We start from the raw sequence: 20359 nt of genomic DNA, 5'->3' as shown, positions 1-20359 counted from the left end.
CAGGCGTGTTTCAGTGCCACGTGTCTTCGTGTGTGCGTGTGTGTGTGTGTGTGCCCACGCTTGTCAAAGCGCGGCAGCCGGGGAGAGGAGCTCCCCAAGTGTGAAGCGAGGAGGTCTGACAGGCGCCAGCTTGGCGATGCGTCACTACACTCGTCTCAACGTGTCTCTCAGTCTGTCCGTACCCGCCGTCACGTGGTCTCGTCACGAGGCCTTCCTTCTTGCCCTCAACTGCGAAAGTATAAGAGCAGCTGCCCCCGGACGCCAAGAGAGGCTCCGATTTCTTCTGTTGAGTTACGTGCTCTCCCGTCTCTCACTTCGGTCGACCTGACCGCCCGCTCTTTTGCGATGTTAGAATAAACCAGTTGTTCTGTTACCAGTCGACTCATGCTTTGCCGGGACCTTCGGATGCTTCCAGTGCCCCAGGCCGCCAGGCCAACGCTACCCTTGGGGCTTGCGACCTGTTTGCAACAACGGGTGTCAGCACTGAGGTTCCAACAACTCGTGCCAGCGGTGCGATTCAACAGGCCCTTCCCATTCTGGGTGTAACATTTAGCTCTTCTCTCAACTTTTCCGCATATGTCACCAGCACTGTATGTAAGCACCGGTCCATTCTTGGGTTTGTGTCCCGTGTCTCCCTTCCCTGATGACCTAAGGTTTTCCGAGCGCTCTACACTTCTATCATTCTGTCACGACTTGAGTACTGCTCATCAGTATAGTTCCCGTACCAAACTCGCGACGCTAACAAACTTAAGCTTGTTCAGCGCCGGACAATACGCACCCTTTACTCCCGTCTTTTCGGTTGTCACGAGCTCATGCCAGCCTTCGAGGATTGCCTCAAACCCCTCAAGTAGCACACCCTGCAATACCAGCGCAACATTGCACTAGTCTATACTGCAGGGTGCTTGACGACTCTCTGGACAGCACTAATCTTTCTTCAGTTTGTCTGAACAAGTGGTCAGCACAGCCTGAGCCCTCATCGCGCCTCTATGGCCCGACACCACAACTCCATGATTATATCTGGCATGCAGCGCTTTCTCTCCACCCCCCTGGCGATTTGGATTCTCCTTTCTTGGAACCAGACTGAATTGGCACTCCTGTGTGTTGTGCACCTGTCGAATGTGTGCGTGTGTACCGTGCTGTGTTATTGAGCAAGTGTGTGTGCACACGAAGGGGAAGGAAGTGTCTTCTGCATCCTGCAAATTCCTGCTCTAGATGGCTGGTTATCAGATGCTCTAACATTCAGGCATCAGCCTTCTTTTTAGTCTAGTGTGCCAAGTCACCACTAAGAATATTATTATTATTATTATTATTATTATTATTATTAGAATCATCACTACGACCACATTGATTGTGTTGAAGCCAGCGTGACACGTAATTCAAAATATTTCTGGAGCTTTGTGGGCTCTCTCTTTTAAAAAGAGTGCCAAAGGTGTACGTCTTCTTCACGAAAATAGTGGTGTTGTCTCGAACACTGCTGATGCCTTTGCAGAACATTTCTGTTTGCTATATGGTGTGAAATATGCTTCAAGTAACCTTCCTTCTCAGTCTGGCACAGTGTATGCTATCAGTCAATGAAAACCTTGTTTCCAAGAATATGAAGTGCCTTAAACCTTGCCTTAAACTTTCCCTTTCTTGTGGTGTTGATGGTATTTCCTCCGCAGAGCTTAACCCTTTGAGACGCTGTCTACACAATTGTGTGCAGCAGGAGAGTGCATCAATAGCAAAAGCACTGATGAAAGTAATGGTATCTAAAATGTGTTTCATACATCTTGAAACACCTATTATTGCAACTGTGCTGCAGTTTTGAATAACGTGCAGAATGTTTTAACAAAATGAGTGGGAAGGTAGCCGGCTGGGTGTTTTTACTCTGTGTCAGTATGTTGTATGTAGCAGGTGCACTTCTTTCATTGTTTTTTACAATGTCGTGCACCAGGCATAATTTTCAAGTGGCTGGATAAGTGCTTTTCAAGCTGCGATAGCGAGGCCATGGTCCCAAGATCTTGTTCAAGGTGAACGGCTTTCCATCTAGCAGATTGAGAGCTGTGCAGAGGTCTTGCCTTTCATCTTCAAAAGATGGGCAGTAGCACAGTAGGTGTTCTATGGTTTCCTCCACACCGCAGGCATTGCACTCGGCGCTATCAGCCATTCCAATTAAAAATGCATATGCATCGGTGAATGCGACGCCCAAACATAAGCGGCACATCACTGTTTCCTCATTTCGCGGAAGACCTGGTAACAGCCGCAGTTGCATAGAGGGATCGAGGGAATGCAATCGATGTTGAGTGAATTCAGGTGTGTGCCACTTTTCCAATGTCAAAAGAGTGCGCTAGCTTGCCTAAGTGTTGGGCTGTGTCGGTCCACGATAAAGGTATAGAAACAAGGGTTGCTCCTTTGTGGGCTTTCCTAGCAGCTTCGTCAGCGAGGCCGTTGCCGGAGATACCACAATGACCAGGCAGCCACTGAAACACGACGTCGTGTCATTTCATGATCATGTGAAGGTGCATTTCTCGTATCTTCGACACGAGTTGTTCACATGACCCGCGACGAAGAGATGACAGAAGACATTGTAAGGCCGCCTTTGAATCGCAGAATATTGCCCACCGATTAGCCGGTTGGTTATTAATATAATCAACGGCACCTCGGAGGGCAACAAGCTCCGAACCGGTCGATGTTGTCAAGTGAGAAATCTTGTATTGGATGCTTAGTGATCGTGATGGTATAACCACTGCGCTGGTGGAGCTGGTCTGAGTAGAAGAACCATCCGTATATATGTGGACTCGATCAAAGTAGAAAGTGTGCAAACAATCCAGAGCTGCTTGCTTCAAGGCCAAGGTAGGCAGGTCGGTCTTCTTTCTTATCCCTGGAACCGTAAGACACACTTGAGGTTGTTTTAAACACCACAAAGCTGAGGCTGAACATGCTGAGGGTGTGAAGCCCAATGGTAAGGAGGCACGATGGATGCTGACCTTGTTGGAGAAGGACGCCTGCGGTCGTCGTTCTGGCATGAATTAAGAAAGTGCAATAATATGCTATGTGCCTGATCATATGCATTGTGCTATTAATTTCTTCCGAGTTTTAATAATGGCTGGCTACTGTATGCAGTGTTGTGCAATAAAATAATATGCCACAGCAATTATTGCTTGCCTCGCAGAACAAATTGAATATATGTTTCTCTGTCAAAACATCATAGCAGGCTGAAAACAATAAACTGCAATTTTTCTTTTTGTTGTGACGAAGTGTGTAAATTGTGAAAATATCCTGTTTATATATTTCTTATACTATGCAAATGAGCTGCTCCCATATATTCGAATAAGTGCTTCAATAGTACGACTTGGCAAAGGGCAACGAAAGACTCCTGTTAAAACCCTCTAATTCTCAAGCTTGTATTATCTGACGGTATGTCATTTCATTAATGTAAAGAAAGGCAAACTTGATATGTGGAAACCAGTTACAATAGAACATGGCCCTTACACTGTGAAAATGTTTTGTAGCAATACACTCAATGTGAAGGCCTCCGGATGCGGTGTTGATGCATCAAAACAACGCAGAATAATAGAGGTGCTCCATGGGCTAGATTTGGCAGAATCAAGAATTGGGGGGCGACAAAATACGAATTACATACATTTTGGCTATTCTAGTTTTTTTTTTTTTTTTTGTGAGTGCTACAGGTGTTTCAATTCTGTTTTGCTGATTTTCTCAGAACCCACTTTTTCACGTTTCTCTCATGCACCAACAAGCATAATTATATTGACACGGATGCTTTATCTGTATCCGGTTACCGTATTTCACCGGCTAAAAGGTGTTAAACGATATCGCTCGGTGCAGGATGCGCCCGAACGTATCGGAAGTTTCGCGAATGTTATCGATGGTTCTGTCTGTTGTCGACGAACCTTGCTAATCTGATTGCATACGCGAAACGAATTGTGTTGTAGTTTCTGGAAGGCGCGCGGGCACCATCGAATAGGCTGTAACTTTCGACGACTGACGTATGCAAACCGACGCGCTTGACCCGCAGATGAGATTTTCTACGATTGCCGACATTGCTCGCCGCTATCGTTGCGATTGAGCCGGCACTATTTATTTACCGTCACTACTACGTGGCAATATTTCCAATACAGATTTTTTCAGTTATACATTGCACGCCTAATTCTTACATAGTTGGCTGTGCAATAAGCTACCAAAAAATGAAATGGTACAACAGTTTTTGATATATGGCATCGTCGTGCAGGTGTTTGCAAAGCGATCTTGCAGACAGACGACGCGCGAGCGCTGATGTCGATATTTTGTACACTATTGTTACTTCAAAAATAAAAACAAACTGCTGCGGCAGGCGTATATTCATTATTTAAACGTGTTTTTTATATCTAAAAGCACATACAGATCACTAACTTATTGTTTCAAGCTTAGTTTACAGCAGGCTGTTTTAGGCCGGACTTTGACGGGTGAAGACGGAATAGTCCAGCAACAGTGCGCCGCAGCCGAGGAGCGAGCTTCGGCGCGCGTCGGAGCTTGTCTCCAGTGGTTGCGCGCCCTTTCCCTCCAGGCGAAGCGAAGCGGCGCGTTCGCTTGCCAGCGCGCGCCGAAGCTTTCGGCGCGTGCCAGTGGTTGGGGCATAAGGCCCGTGAGACGGTGCCGCAAAATATCTTCTTCCAGAAGTTCCCCCGCTCTAAACAAAGCGTGGCGGTGAAGGCGAATCCACTAACAATACTTGGTCCGCCGATTGCGTCTAGACATTCCGTCGCCAACGGGTTGGGGATGTGGTGCATTGTCGTCCTTACAAAGCGAGTCGCCGCAGCAGACATGCCGGTGCCAACGGGTTGTTGACGAGGCGCATTGTCGTCCTTACAAAGCGAGTCGCCGCAGCGGGCTAGGCATGTTTCGGTGGTCGCTTCCCCGAAGATCGCCAGCCCCCGCAGGTCGAACGTAACAAGACCCAGTCCCTCGAATCTCTGTGTGCTAGCGCATTCGGGAAGACCAAGGGCGGCTTTGAAGGCTTTTCTTATTATTGTGGTTGCCTATGTGATCTCTTGGTTTGTCAAGGCCTGATGCGTTCATCCAACGTTGTGGCACCTGGAAGCAGCAGTAGTTCCCGTACGAAGTTCCACCGGACGGCCCCCATCACCTGAAAAAAGTTAATTACAAGCATTACAAGCATGTGTCATTTTGGTATTTCGACCTTCTAGAAATACTGCGTGTAAATGGGAAACGTGCGAAAGTGGTGAATAAGCGACATTACAAACAAAAGGAATTTGATTTTACATGGCGATTAAGAGAAAAAAATGGAGCTGGGCAGGTCATGTAATGCGCCAGTTAGATAACCGTTGGACCATTAGGGGTACAGAAGGGGTACCAAAAGAAGGAAAACGCAATAGAGGATGACAAAGGAGTAGGTGGAGCGATGAAATTGGGAAACTCGCGGGTGCTAGTTGGAATCGGTTGGTGCAGGACAGGGGTAATTGGAGATCGCAGGGAGAGGCCTTCGTCTTGCAGTGGACATAAAACAGGCTGATTAGGAGATGATGAGTACGCTGAATACACAGAGGTGGCCACAATACAGACTCTCAGCTAGACCATGCGAGATGCTCGCAGAATGCCTTCTACTCGCACTCGAGAGAAAAGCGTGGGTACAAAGCCTGTTTTCAGTCGTTCGGAAGACAGCATTTTCGAGTTCTTGGTTTTTTGAGCTCCTCGGCGTTATGTATTGCGTGTTCCGCCGGCGCAAGCAACACACTCCGGTGTTATCGCTCTTGGCAATCGCCCGTTGCGTCTTCGCAAGCGTGAGTATCGAAACAAGGTATATGTTGCGGGGCCATAAGAAGGCGTCACAAAGTTGTGTAAGATTCAGTACACGCCAAACTGTCACCACGACCAGCTTGCTTTTTTTTTGCTGCGTCACAACCCCAGGCGCGACGAGTGCCTCAGAAGTATCCCAAATGGTAACGAATTGAATTATGGGGTTTTACGTGCCAAAACCACTTTCCGATTATGAGGCACGCCGTAGTGGGGGACTCCGTAGATTTGGAACACCTGGAATTCTTTAACGTGCACCTAAATCTAAGTACACGGGTGTTTTCGCATTTCGCCCCCATCGAAATGCGGCCGCCGTGGCCGAGATTCGATCCCGCGACCTCGTGCTCAGCAGCCCAACACCATAACCGTGCACTGAACAACCACGGCGGGTCGTAGTAACCTTTGTCAACCGACCAAACTTTGGCGTAATCTGACGCATCTTGAGCGTTTCAAAAGTTCTGCAATGCCGAATGACGTCGGACACAGAACTGAGGCTTTCCTTTCCAATTAGAATATTATACACATCCTCAGCCACTCCTTTCAGTAAATGTCCAACTTTATCTTCTTCCGACATGCGAGCACTGACCACCTTGCACAGCTTTAATACTTCTGCGCCCGTTGCGACAGTGTCTGCTCCACACGCTTCTTTTTGGCGACTGAGTCACCATAAGACGCCTTTAACTCGTCAACAAAAGCTTTCCACGTCGTAAGCACCTCCTCGTGGTTCTCGTACCACACGTGTGCGGCATCGGTCAGGGAGAACACCGCATTGGTAAGTTGAGCGGTTGCATTCCACCCGTTGGACTTGCTTACTCGTTTGTAGTGGACGAGCCACTCGTCGGCATCTTCAGCCGCTTTGCCTCCGAAGGTGGGCGGAACTCTGTAGTATGGCGATGGACTGCTAGGCGCTGCCTTCGGAGCGGCTCCTTCATCTGGAATGTCGAAGACGGTCACGGCTGATGGCGGGAGGCCGGCAAGTCGACGGCTTCGACGAAGCTGCAGCAGTGGCGGTTCCGTTGTTGTGAGCGCTACCCCGCACCTCAACCACTTTGTTATGCGCGAAGGAGACCGTTCATCACCCTTACGGATGAAGGGGACCGTTTACTTTATGTCGCGAAGGTGAGCGCAAGAGTGGCCAGCTGGTTGATCAACTCAGCGTCGTCCTCTTCCTCTTTTCCCCCTCCGGACCGCAAGCACGTTCACCGGTCTTCGTTTACCTCACGCGTAACAATATATATATATATATATATATATATATATATATATATATATATATATATATATATATATATATATATATATATATTCCTCGCTCAATTCTTCGTGTGACCTCGAAAAATTGAGCGTTGAAGTGGCGGCGTTATATTAGTTTATACAAGACCTCATAGTAGGAGACAGTTCAATTTCACAGCCTAAATCCTATCGGTGGTGTAATCTTCCTTCGTGTAATTGTCGCATACATAGGTATCTGTAATACTGCTTCAGCTTTCCGGCGAAAGTGTAGCCTGTCTCTCTCTCTCTCACTTCTTTTGTGAGTCCGAGCATAAGCACTGCTGAGCATGACTGCTGTTGATTCTGATTTCGAGTGAATCCGGCTTGGCCTCATTTCGTTTACTGGGGGAATTATGCAGTGTTCCCCAACTATCATGCACCAAGACTTAAGAAACGCAGTTGCGTTACTCAAAGAAAACGTAGTGCATATTGTTTACAGTACAGTGGAGTAGCCGCCAGTAATTATTTTGTTATTGAGATTTAATGCAGTAATTAAGTTTCCATTGCTCCCATGAAAAAATACTGCTTTCTTTCTTTGATCCTATTTACTTTCTATAAGGCAGTGATCAGTAAACGAAATCGGCTAAATGCCACCACTGCTATGCTTTGCGATCGTATCTACTGGCAGGTACAGTCGGTCCAAGCGGGCGTATCTGTCTCGCGTGTGTGCGCTCCCACCCGCATCATAAAGCAGCGCTCTCAAATAAGCTCACTGAAAGCAACTGCATTGCCTGTCACAAACCGAAAGAGACAGAGCATCACCTTAATAATGGTACGGAAGGAGCACCAACAGCAGGTTTCGCGACTTCGCAGCTATTCTTTCCTCTCATTTCTACGTGACACTTATTGTCCGTCTCTGAAGGCCGACTGATCACATTGATAACAAAAGCCCCTTGATAACAAGCGCCGCTCTCACCCCGCACGAAACGCGAAAAGCAATGGAATCAGCATAGAATGTTCCAAAATGCGGGCATTGCTCGCACGGCATCGAAAGAGTGCACACGAAGCTATATTTCGAGCCAGAAACTTGCTTCGGACCAAAGACAAATTAAAGTGACTGTTTTATTATTTATGAAAGTGTATACGTGCTGCAAAAACAGGTTCGTGTCAGAAAATAAAAGCGAAATAAACAAACTGGGAAGCGACCAACGTGTAGATAAAAGGCCAAACCGATCCGTAGAAGAAAGTAAATATACCACTTCTGAATGAGGCAAATTGGCAATCAGGATGTCAGCACAAACAAAAAACAAAAACAAAAAAACAGAAAGAAGAAAGAAAAAATGAACAGAAAAAACCCCCCCAGCAGATCTTAGTGTGCCCTTATTGAATTCTATGAATTCGTAAGCTCCGTTGAACACCAGCCTATAGGACGTGTTCGAATAGGTCTCCTTTTGCAGTTACGTAGTACTGTGCCGGTTTTATCACATCTTCAGTGGCTTTCTTGATGACCGACGCCGGAATCCCACGGCCAACATCCGTTATCCTTGCCTACTAATCTGACGTCCGTCTCGATCATGTAAGCACGATCTTTCACATAATAACCCCAAAGAAAGAAATCAAACGGAGAGAGGTCAGATGACCTAGCCGGCCAACCCACAGGCCCGTGCCTTCCAATCTATTGTGCATGAAAAGTCGCATCCAGCCAGTTTCGTGCTCGGCTGCTGCTGTGTGTGGGCGCCCCATCTTGCTGATACTACAGAAGTGGAACACGTGACCGCGGGACTTCGCTGAGAAACTCATCCACCACTCCTTCAAGGATTTCGTTCACGTAACGCTGTCCAGTCAGTGTGTGATCGAAGAAGATGGGACCGATTATAGCACCCGCGTAAATCCCCAACCTCACATTGAGCGACCACTGGTCCTGGGGCCGATCGCGCTTTACCCAGTGTAGATTGGAGTCTCTACAATAGTGTGCATTATGCAAATTTACCTAGGCGTTTCTGCGAAAAGTGGCTTCATCTGTGCACATAATCTTGCTCGAAAAATTCGGTTACTCATTGGCTTTTGTGCGAACCGAATTCGAGAAATTTAGACGATTCTACAAGTCCCTATGTTCCGAGCATTGGTGCTGGTTAAGGTGGTACGGGTGAAAGGCCGTCATTTAGAATCCTCCGAACTGATGACTTGGAAATTGGTACCTGGGCGGCCACGTCCCGCACGCTAGCATGAGGGTTTGAGGCCGTAACTGCTAGAACATCCGTTCGTAGGCTAGGACTCAAGATGGAGTCCTCCGCCGCTGCTTTTTGAAGCTGCCTATTTGTCTTAGGTTTTTATAATTTCTGATGATAGTCGATGCATTTGGTCTACCGCCACACTTCCATGACTCTTGTTGCCATTTGCAGATCCCAAGGCAAGGATCATGTTTACGTTCTGCGCATTAGAGAAATGCATGGCGACTGGGACGAAACAAAACGCCCCTTTAAAGCTTTACACTGATGTTGTCAATTCTTTTTTGTGGTGATAGGTATTGTGGCAAAAACTTTATCCAGGCTAAGACAACAGCTATTAAGCTTGTTTTCAACTAACACCAAACGCGACGTGTTACTTCGGCCGGGGCGCGGCAGATAAGGCGCAAGCTCGATCACGATATTTTCCTTTATTTTGTTCTGGATAACTCAGAGGGAGCCTGTTCGAGGGCGCTGCTTTATGATCCGGGTCGGAGCGCAGTTACGTGGTATTCTCCATATTACGCGGGGTTTATTTATCAGTCGGAAAAACATTAGTACGCAATTAGTACGTCGCTGAAAATACCGCAGTTAGATGTCCCTTGGCTGTGCCTTCAAATGCCTCATTGACACTTTGATAATTAGGATAGTAGATCTGGAGTTGTATAATTAAAGTTACCTAATTAAATCTTAATAATGAACAAATTACCGGCAGCTACTCCACTGTACTGTAAACAATATGCACTAGGTTTTCTTCGAGTAACGCATTGCTCTTTTTTAAAATCTTGGTGCATGGTGGTTAATTGGGACCTCCTGTATATATTTATGACCTTTGCATACTACTGACGATGTTTCCATCCCTAATAAATGTTGTAAATTATTAGAAATGTTTTTTTCATGAGTCATTAGCATTGACCGCAAAGAGAAGTAATACTGAGACACAGAATATTCACGTGCCATTGATTCACACCATTGAAAAAGACTGCTGAAGGGGTCACTGAAGTGTTTGGGGTTTTCTTCGTGGTTAAGAAATCAGGCAAAGCAATTTGAAGCGTGGTGAACATACAGCAACATATCAGTTCTCTAGGCATATGCTATCCATAAATTTAGAAATAATTTTTAATTGCCTGCCTCCATCTCTTTCCAAAATGTGATAACCTTTGGCCTGTGTGTATATTTAAATATATTGTGTGTGCGCATGCTGTTTTGAGTGGAAATTTAAAACAATGTTGAGAAAATACGGATGAGGCAGCCGGCCGCTAGTGCTTTTAATGCGCGTGTTATCCTATTGTCAGGATATGCAGAAATAAAGCGAAACTATGAGTTAAAAGCCGTGCACGTCCGCGCCAACAATGATGCAGAGAGCTATTAGCCCCAAGAAAATTTCAATTGAGAAGGCCGAGCAAAGTCAAAAGAAACCTCAAATGATGTGTGTGAGAATGCTCTGGTAATGACGCTTTAGGCGTGTGTGTGTGGGGGGGCGTCGATGCCGAAGCGTGCTGCCCGCCAGGACAGTGAGGCGGAAAGAAATGCGAACTGTCCATGTGGCCCCGATCCCGCAAATTAGGAACGCTTCACCGGAGCAACGGCCAGGTTTCAGAGGGAGTTTGTGGGAAACCAGTTTTGTGTGGCCCGTGTTGTGTGTGGCCGCTTGTGGTTTACGAGTGACCGCACAACCATTACGGCACTGTGGGACGTCGACTAACGCACAATCGCCTTGGCTACGGTGAAGCAGTGTGTGCCCTTGGGGTGCGGTGAGGGGCGTGTCTGTCCTACGTGCCGGGATTCGTGAGCATAAGGTGTCGTGCCGCGCTGTTTGCAACAATACATGGGTATGTATTGGTACATGGGTGCCTCATCATCTTCCGGGGCTCAACATTATGGAGGAGCCACTAGTCACTCCTCGCCTTCCATTTTGCATACACACAGCTTCGCTGGTCATCCACCTTCACAGAGTGGAATGGCACTGAACATTTTGATGTAGCGCATACGTGGACTGCATGTTTGAAGGAGAGAATTCAATTTTGCCGCTGGCTTGCAGCGCTCTCGTGTTGTGCTCGAATCCATGTGCGGTGTACTTGTACGATGACATACTCTGGTTTGTGCCGTTTACGGTCCGTGTAGCGACTGTGTTTTAATGGGGTAACCACCGAGACAGGCGAGAACACGTGGACAAGACGAGCTAGCGCTGGACTTGCTAGGGAAGAGTTGTAAGTTCAGTGCTCGTTCTGAACACTTCTCTTGCGTACACGTCTTTTTGTTTCGTAAGTTTCCTGTTCACTAATTTGCACCAACTAGCCCAGCAAGAAATTCTGTTGTAAAAGCTAGGCTTGAACACGAGCGTCATCGCTTTACAAGAATATTGCAGAGTGTTATCCAAGGTTTGGGGAATACCACATCACTAAGAATAAGCGAGCGAATTGCGAAGAAAAAGCGTTTGTCCCCTAGACATGCTGGCATTGCGGAGTGGAGTCGAGTTTGCTTACGCTTCGACGCTGGCTGCCCGCGCGTTGAGGCAGTGGGCACGGACGCCCCATTTGGTGATCGCTGTATCTGAAGCTATGTCGGACAGACTTTCTCACGCCTGCGACGCTGGTGCTGAGTCGGTCATGCCGGATTAAACCTTTCTTCCCCCTTACGGCGCTCTACCTTCAAAAAAACATCACTGATTTTTCCGGGGGAGCAGTAAGGGCCGATTTAAGCTCGAGCCGCCCATCGTCGCAAGCGCGAAAGATTGCACGTATCACGTATTGGTCGCGCGAAAGATTGCACGTATCAAACACTTGTGAACAAATTTTGGTTTACAATGTGTAAGGTATACACTGTGCACACAGTGTAAATGGTAATTTGTGCACAAGTGCCGGATACGTGCAATTTTTCGCGCGACCGCAAGCGTGCGGTGCGTGTGCCTATGAACGAAGCCGCAAATGATCTGTGTGATTACTGGACGTGGAATAAAAATTGTGTTGTGAAATTCAACCTTAGCGCCAGCCTGCTTCGTCCATCGCCGTGCGTGTGCTGTGAATATATATATGGGAGTCGTCTCTAAATTGTTCTAAAGGCGCAAAAGCCGACGTATCAAACCTTTTGAGCAGTTACCGTCACTTTTGTAGAAACCTGTACGTTGTAACATAGCATTCTAAAAGACACGCTTCTCGTCCACTTTGTTGTCCTGTGTCTCGCGCTGGTAATATACTCTGAACTTCCAACAAGAAGACCAGAGAGAGAGAGAGAGAATAAACATTTTTATTGGGTGAATGAAGCTTTGGAGAGGCGTCCTCATTCCAGAATGCCTTGAGCTCGGGCCGCGTCCTGGGCCCTCGCAATCAGCCGTTGCTGATCCTCGAGGTCGGAGCTGGCCAAGGCTCTCTTCCAAAGCTCGTTAGTGGGGTAAGGGTTCGGAGGATTTAATGGTGCCGCTCTGCAACCCCCTACTATGTTCCTGAGGGACCCGGGCTCTGCGCAGAAGCGGTATTGCGGAGAGAGAGAGAGCAAATGATAAATGAAAGGTAGGGAGGTTAACCAGGACTGAGCCCGGTTGGCTACCCTACACTGGGGAAAGGGAAACGGGGACGGAAAGATTAAAGAAAGAAGAGAAAGTCCACCGGGGATATCGTTCAGTCACTCAGTCCGGATCACAGACGCTGACTCAACCCTGTATCTTTCAAATATCGCAGCAGCGCTTTTGTGGCCTTTTGTAGCTGCGATATGCGAGGCCATGGTCCCAAGAGCTTGTTCAAGGTGAACGGTTTTCTATCTAACTGGTTCAGAGCTGTGCAGAGTTCTTGTCTTTCATTTTCAAATGATGGGCAGTAGCACAGTAGATGGTCTATAGTTTTTTCGACACCGCAGGCATTGCACTCGGCGCTATCAGCCATTCCAATTAAAAACGTATATGCATTCGTGAATGCGACGCCCAAGCGTAAGCGGCACAGCATTGTTTCCTCATTACGCGGAAGCCCTGGTAACAGCCGCAGTTGCATAGATGGATCGAGGGAATGCAATCGATGTTGAGTGAAATCAGGTGTGTGCCACTTCTCCAATGTCATACGGTGCGCTAGCTTGCCTAAGTGTTGGGCTGCGTCAGTCCGCGATAAAGGTATAGAAACAAGGGTTGCTCCTTCATGTGCTTTCTTAGCAGCTTCGTCAGCGACGTCGTTGCCGGAGATACCGCAATGGCCAGGCAGCCACTGAAACACGACGTCGTGTCCTTTCGCTATGATACCATGGTGCATTTCTCGTATCTCCGACACTAGTTGTTCACAGGACCCGCGACGAAGAGATGACAGAAGACATTGTAAGGCCGCCTTTGAATCACAGAATATTGCCCACCGATTAGCCGGTTGGTTGTTAATATAATCTACGGCACCTCGGAGGGCAACAAGCTCCGAACCGGTCGATGTTGTCAAGTGAGAAATCTTGTATCGGATGCTTAGTGATCGTGATGGTATAACCACTGCCCCGGTGGAGCTGGTCTGGGTAGAAGAGCCATCCGTATATATGTGGACGCGGTCAAAGTAGAAAGTGTGCAAACAATCCAGAGCTGCTTGCTTCAAGGCCAAGGTAGGCAGGTCGGTCTTCTTTCTTATCCCTGGAACCGTAAGACGCACTTGAGGTTGTTTTAAACACCACAAAGCTGAGGTTGAACGTGCTGATGGTGTGAAGCCCGATGGTAGGGAGGCACGATGCTTGCTGACCTCGTTGGAGAAGGATGCCTGTGGTCGTCGTTCTGGCAGACAGGCAAGAAAGCTTGATTGAATCCGTGAAATATGACGAACATGGGCCCTAAGCGAGTCGGTGCTGATGTAAGTCGTGATCGGATGGTCTTGAGCCATTATAATGGTTCCTGCTGTTGAGGTGCTCCGCGGAAGGCCTAGGCAAACACGTAGTGCCTGTGCTTGCACGCTCTGAAGTTCTCGAAGATTTGACTTGCATGTTTTAGCAAGCACGGGAGAACTATAGCGTAGAAATCCGATAAAGAGTGCTCGATATAACTGTAGCATGGAGCCCACTGACGATCCCCATGTTTTGCCGGCGATGAACTTGAAGATGTGAACAATAGATGTGAGGCTCTTCTTCAAGTGGGCAACCTGAGGGCTCCAAGAGAGGTCCCGGTCAACAATGACACCCAAAAACCGATGATTTTTCTTGTAGCAGATAGGCTGGCCATTGATGTACACTGGATAACCAGACATCGCTTTTCGCGTAAAAGCGACTAACGCACATTTTTCTGTTGAGATGGTAAGCCCTTGTGTCCGAAGATAGTCAGATGCCTGTGTTGCTGCTTGCTGTAGCCTTGCGCGAACCTGCAGGCGAGTGACCGCTGATGTCCAGATGCAGATGTCGTCGGCGTATATTGAAACACTCACTGTTTCCGGTAGGGATTCAGCCAGCCCAAGAAGCGCGAGGTTGAAAAGAACAGGGCTTAGAACACCGCCTTGGGGAACGCCTCGGCATGTGTAGTGGTCGGTAGTGGGACCATCTTCCGTACGCACGAACAAGGACCTTTGTGTCAAGTAGTTTCTGATCCATCGATATACTCGCCCTCCTAGTTCAACTGTCAGAAGTGCGTCTAGAATGGTTTGATGGGAAACATTGTCGTAGGCGCCTTTCACGTCAAGAAAGAGTGCTGCTGATAATCGCTTCCGAGATTTTTGTTGTTCTACAGATGATACCAGATCGATGACACTATCAATCGATGAACGGCCTCGTCGAAATTCCGCCATTGAGTCAGGGTAAATTTTGTTGTGTTCAAGGTACCATTCGAGACGCATGAGGATCATACGTTCCATGAGTTCCATGAGTTGCGGAGAGAATTGTGTAGGGACTATGAGGTGATTTCTGGTTGGGTGGGGGAATGTATTAACCTGTAGAGCTCGGAGGGATCGCTCCTGCTCTCTAGGTAGTGACTTGTGTGGGGGTGCATATGTTCTGCGGGTTAGCTTGTAGTGTTGTGCGATGTCTTTGTAAGAGGCTAGAGGGTGCATGCGCTCGGGTTCAGATTCCTCGGCGTCGGCTTGGTGGGTCAGATCTCGAGCCACGTGGTTGGCGACCTCGTTGCCAGGAATGCCTTGAGCTGGCGCCCAGATGATCATGACTGATCTTGTTGGCGGCTTTTGATTGATGATCCGGAGCGTAGTGGTATGAATTCTGCCGCTAGCAAAGTTGCGGCACGCCTGTTGGGAGTCGGTCACAATGACTCCAACCTCTGTTTGGGAGAGCGCGAGGGCTATGGCCGCTTCCTCGGCTTGGAGGGGATTGTTTCGTGTGAGCGAAATGCTGCTCCGATGTTCTGTGTTGACGACTACGGTGGCTGTTGTGGCTGCGCGTCTGGAGTAAGAAGCCACGTCCGTGTAGGCTGTAGAGGGTAAAGTCCCGTATCGCTTTTGTATGGCCAGGGCGCGGGCGTCCCTTCGCTCTGCGTGGTGCACTGGGTGCATAATGCGAGGTAGAGGACGTACGGTGATGTTTCTCCGGATGGCATGGGGTAAGCTCACAGTCTGAGGCGGCGGATGGCTCAGAGGGGCAGAGAGCCTCAGGCGTAAGAGAATGGACCTCCCTGCTTCCGTAACCGCCAGCCTTGTTCGCTGACTGGATAAATGTGCCTCGATCAGCTCCTCGGCCGTGTTGTGCACACCTAGTCGTAGTAGGCGTTCTGTGGACGTACTGGTTGGCAGGCCCATCGCCTGCTTATACGCCTTTCTGATCATTGTGTTAATTTTCTTCAGTTCCGTCTCGTTGAGTAGTGCGTATGGAATGGCGTAAGTTATTCGAGACACGAAGAAGGCTTGGACAAGCCGAAGCGTGTCCGCCTCCCCCATGCCTCTTGTCTTGGTTGTTATTCGCCGGATCATGTGCGTAACTTGGGCTGTTGTATTCTTAAGCTTTTGAATTAATATTGTATTGGTGCGATCCGACTGGAAAACCATTCCCAATATCTTTACGCTCTGAGACGGAACGATGGTGTGTCCCTCCAGTTGTATGTTGATAGTGGGCGAGTCGGATGTGTGCTTCTTTCGCGGTGAGACCAGGAGTAGCTCCGACTTTTGGGGGGCGCAGCTGAGCCCGCATGACTTAGCATATTCGCTCACCACGTCTGCAGCTTCCTGCAAGCGGTTCTCCATTTCCCCGATGGACCCTGTGGACGACCAGATGGTAATGTCGTCGGCATATAGGCCATGCCGGATCCCTGGGATGTTATCGAGGAGCGGCGGTAGGCCTATTAGGGCGATATTGAAAAGGAGAGGGGATAACACTGCGCCCTGTGGTGTGCCGCGCCCGCCCAGTAGGAAGGGGTTTGTGGCTTTGTCCATGACCTTTAAGATGGCTTTTCTATCTGAGAGGAAATCTCTGATATAGGAGTACGTCCTGGCCCCACAGCCCAGCGCGTTTAGCCTCTGTAAGAATGCTGTGTGCTTGACGTTATCGAAGGCCCCTTTAAGATCTAAGGCGAAGATAGCCGTGGGGGAGTTGCGTGTAGCTGGCACAATCACCTCCTCTTTCAGCTGCAGTAGGATGTCTTGAGTTGAGAGGTGTGGACGGAATCCTATCATCGTTGTTGGAAGTTTCCCCGAGTCCTCCAGGAATGGTTGTAGCCGGTTGAGAACGATGTGCTCTAGGAGCTTTCCTACACACGAAGTGAGGGAGATCAGTCGTAGGTTCTCAATGGCTGGTGGCTTGCCTTGCTTCCGTATCAGACGAACCTCGGCTATTTTCCAGTCCTCGGGAAGGTTTCCTTTCCTCCATACTTCGTTAAGATGTGCGGTAAGCTCTACTAGCGAGGGGCTGTCAAGATTTACAAGTGCCTTATTGGTAATTTGGTTCATTCCCGGGGCTGTGTGGCGTCTCAAGCCCATTATCGCCGCTGTTACCTCATGTAGATGAATGTCCTCATCTAGGAGCTCGTTAGGGGTGCCGGTGTAGGGTGGCAGAGGCTCCGATGTCTGTGTGGGGAAGTACTGGGCTTTGAGAGTCAAAAGTAGGTCCGCCTCGTTTCCAGGAAATTGGTGAATTACTCGGGCCATATTGTGTTGGGATTCCGTTTTGCTGCTGGCCGGGTTGATTAAATACCTCAATAACTTCCACGTCTTGGAAGTACTCAGTCTTCCTCTCAAGCTGTCGCAGAGGGATAGCCAATTCTCTCGGCATAGCGTGGTAGCGTATTCCGCAGCCTCTTGTGTGAGTAGTGCTATTCGCCTCTTGAGCTTGCGATTTAATCTTTGCCTTTTCCAACGCTTCAGCAGGCTACGCCGGGCTTCCCACATGTGGAGCAAGCGAGCGTCGATGCTTGGAGTGGTGGTGGATGTTTCAAGCATTGTGGTGTGCGCCTTCACATCCTGGTGAAGCTGAGTGATCCAGTCCTTAATTGACTGAAGCTGTTGGCTCTGTGCGTTCGCAGCTCTTTCTTCTCTTATCTCCCGCAGCTTGGTCCAATCCGTGAGGCGAGCCGTGCCTATCTTGGCTTTGTATTCGAGCCCATGGAGAGTGGTGGCTAGCAGCGCGTGGTCGCTGCCTAGGTACTCCTCCAGATTGGTCCAGCAAGCTTGGGGGACACTTCTGGTGAGGGTTAAGTCGGGGTTCGTGTCTCTTTGAACACTTGTGCCGAGCCTCGTGCTATTCCTTGGATCGTTGACGAGTGTGAGATCCATGTCCTCAATAACTTTGTGAAGCGCGCTATCCATAATGCAGGATCGTAGGTCCACGGCAGGCGCACTTTACGTAGGTTTTTCAGGTTTCTGCTCAGCATCGCACGCCGCTCACGGTTAGCCTGTTTTGTGGAAATAAATATTACTATTATATTATTATTGTTATTAGATATTATAGTTTTTTCACTGTAATTTATAACAATAATCCGGATTTCTTAAGCTAGTCATGCCTTTAACCTGTATTAGATCAACATTTTTACGACATGCTTATGAGAGTCACTTCAAACGAGATTGCTCAGCCAAAGAAAGTACAAATGAAAGCCTCAATGTTTATTTCAATTTGGTATTCCTAAACAGATTATATTGGCAGAATATTCTGCTTGCAATTCCTGCATATTCAATGTTCAGAACTGGAAAAACTGATTCCTTTTCTTGCTGTCGAAAGGCTGCTTCAATGTCGATAGAAAGCTATAATTATTCATTTCGTAAGTGTTAAGCAATGACTATATCTCTAAGCTTAACAATTGGTTTTTGTTCCATGAACACAATTAAGTTTTCTTTCTCCCTCTCATTGACAGCCATGGAATGAAACTGTTCACTTTCATAACCATGTGCTTACAAGTCGCGTGTCAATGTCCTGGTTTTCCTGACAATCTTGTGTAATGTGCAGGCCCAGACAGTTTCTGGTGAATCCATGCAAGTGTGCGGGGTGTAATTTGCACTACAAGTGCTGCTTTAATTGCTTTCAGTTCAGCTTTTCTAGGTGTAGGATGACCTGGAATAGTACTCGCTTATATGGGGTTTAATTTTATGTAGTGTCATACTACTGTTACACTGCTATTGCCACATCAGTGTACTATACGTGCCTGATGCTTGCTTGCGTCTTCATGATTAGCAACCTCCTCTGTGTGTTTGGCAGTTGCATATAGTCTCCTGGCCTAATTGTTTGCCCCCATATTGCACGGTATGGGCCTGCTGTGTTTCAAGTTCAGGTGCTTCCGAGGTTGTTTCCGAAGGGAGGGGTAGTCGTCTTTGCATCTCATATGGTAGCTGGCATAGTATCTTGGGACCAGGTTCTGAGCTCCTGAGGCAAAAAATTTGTGCTGCAGGCTGCAACTCTACTCTGTCTAGGTGCTTGTTCGTTTGCTCTTTTTCATAGAAGTCTTCAAGCATGGCAAAGTCGGAAAGACCTGTTATTATACCCGATGCCTGTATTCGATGAGTTGTCTTTTTTGTGCGCTGCTGCTAATTCATACCGTACAATACCTTGAACACAAGCACAGCATCTGCGATTTTCCGTAGTATCCACTTGTCCACCCCCCATGATTTCAAGATTATTCTTTTCACCAGGTGTAGAATTTGCGTCCAGGCATGGCATAATTGTTTCACCCACGTGCTGGCTCTGCCGTCATGGTCTTACACTAGCTGAGGATTTGTGGATGTTGACTTGCGGGTATGTTTGTCCAGCTAGTGGAGCACAATGCGTTATCTGGGGTAGTTCTTGGTTCGTCTTTTTTCCAACGTCGATGTAAGCTGACTTATCAGAAATCGAGAGGCCGGACTGGCCAAGAAAATCTGCAGTGATGTCGAGAGCTTGCTGCATCATTCTTCATTTCTGTATAAGATAGCTTTCCCATAGACTGTAGTACACCATAGGCAGGAGTACTTCTTGTAGTATGCCTGTTGTTGGTGTGGGTGGGCCAAATGTGCCTCCAGCTCTCACCTGGAATTTTCTGTTTTTCAAAAAGTTACTGTTTAACTTAAGGGCTCTACCAGAAATTTTTTTTGCTCATCGTCCCTCTTATTAGGGTAGCATGAGGGACTGCTGTTAAAAGCCTCTTCACTCTCTTCATTATTTCATAAGCGGTATTACACAATGCCCTGCAATCAAGTTTCTGCTGCTTATGACCCACTCATATCTGCTAGAAGGGACAACTCTCGAAAAAAATTTTTTTTTGTGCTGTGTGTGCGATGCAGTATGAGCATTCATGTCTTGACGTTTATACATCTGTAGAACCAGCTTCCTGACAGAGTACTTGATATACCTGATTATGCTTATTTGTACAGTGCTTTTGAACAATACCTATTGATGCAGTGAATGCTTGCACCCTCGAATTGTCACGAAAGATAGTTGTTTTACAATTGTGCTCTTTGCTTTCGATTGGTCTTAGATTTTGCATAAGCATGCCCCCTATGCAATAGTATATGAAAGTTTAAGGGTTCAATAAAAGGTGATGAACTAAATCTAAGTGTAAGAGCTTTTTTTTTACCTATGACTCCCATCGAAATGCGACTTCCATGGCTGGCAATTCAACCCCTCGCCTTGTGTTAGCAGCAGAATGCTACAGCCACAGTAGCAGGTGAATAAATTGAAGAACAATATTTTTGTCTATATATTTTTTTCTTGCTTGTATGCAAGTAAAATTTGGAATAAGTTTGTCATTCCAATAAAGCTGTTTATGGTCCATTATTGAATAAACCACATGT

This window comes from Dermacentor andersoni, chromosome 1 (genome assembly GCF_023375885.2).
Source record: "Dermacentor andersoni chromosome 1, qqDerAnde1_hic_scaffold, whole genome shotgun sequence".
NCBI classification, from domain to species: Eukaryota; Metazoa; Arthropoda; class Arachnida; order Ixodida; family Ixodidae; genus Dermacentor; species Dermacentor andersoni.
This window is presented reverse-complemented; position numbering follows the sequence as displayed.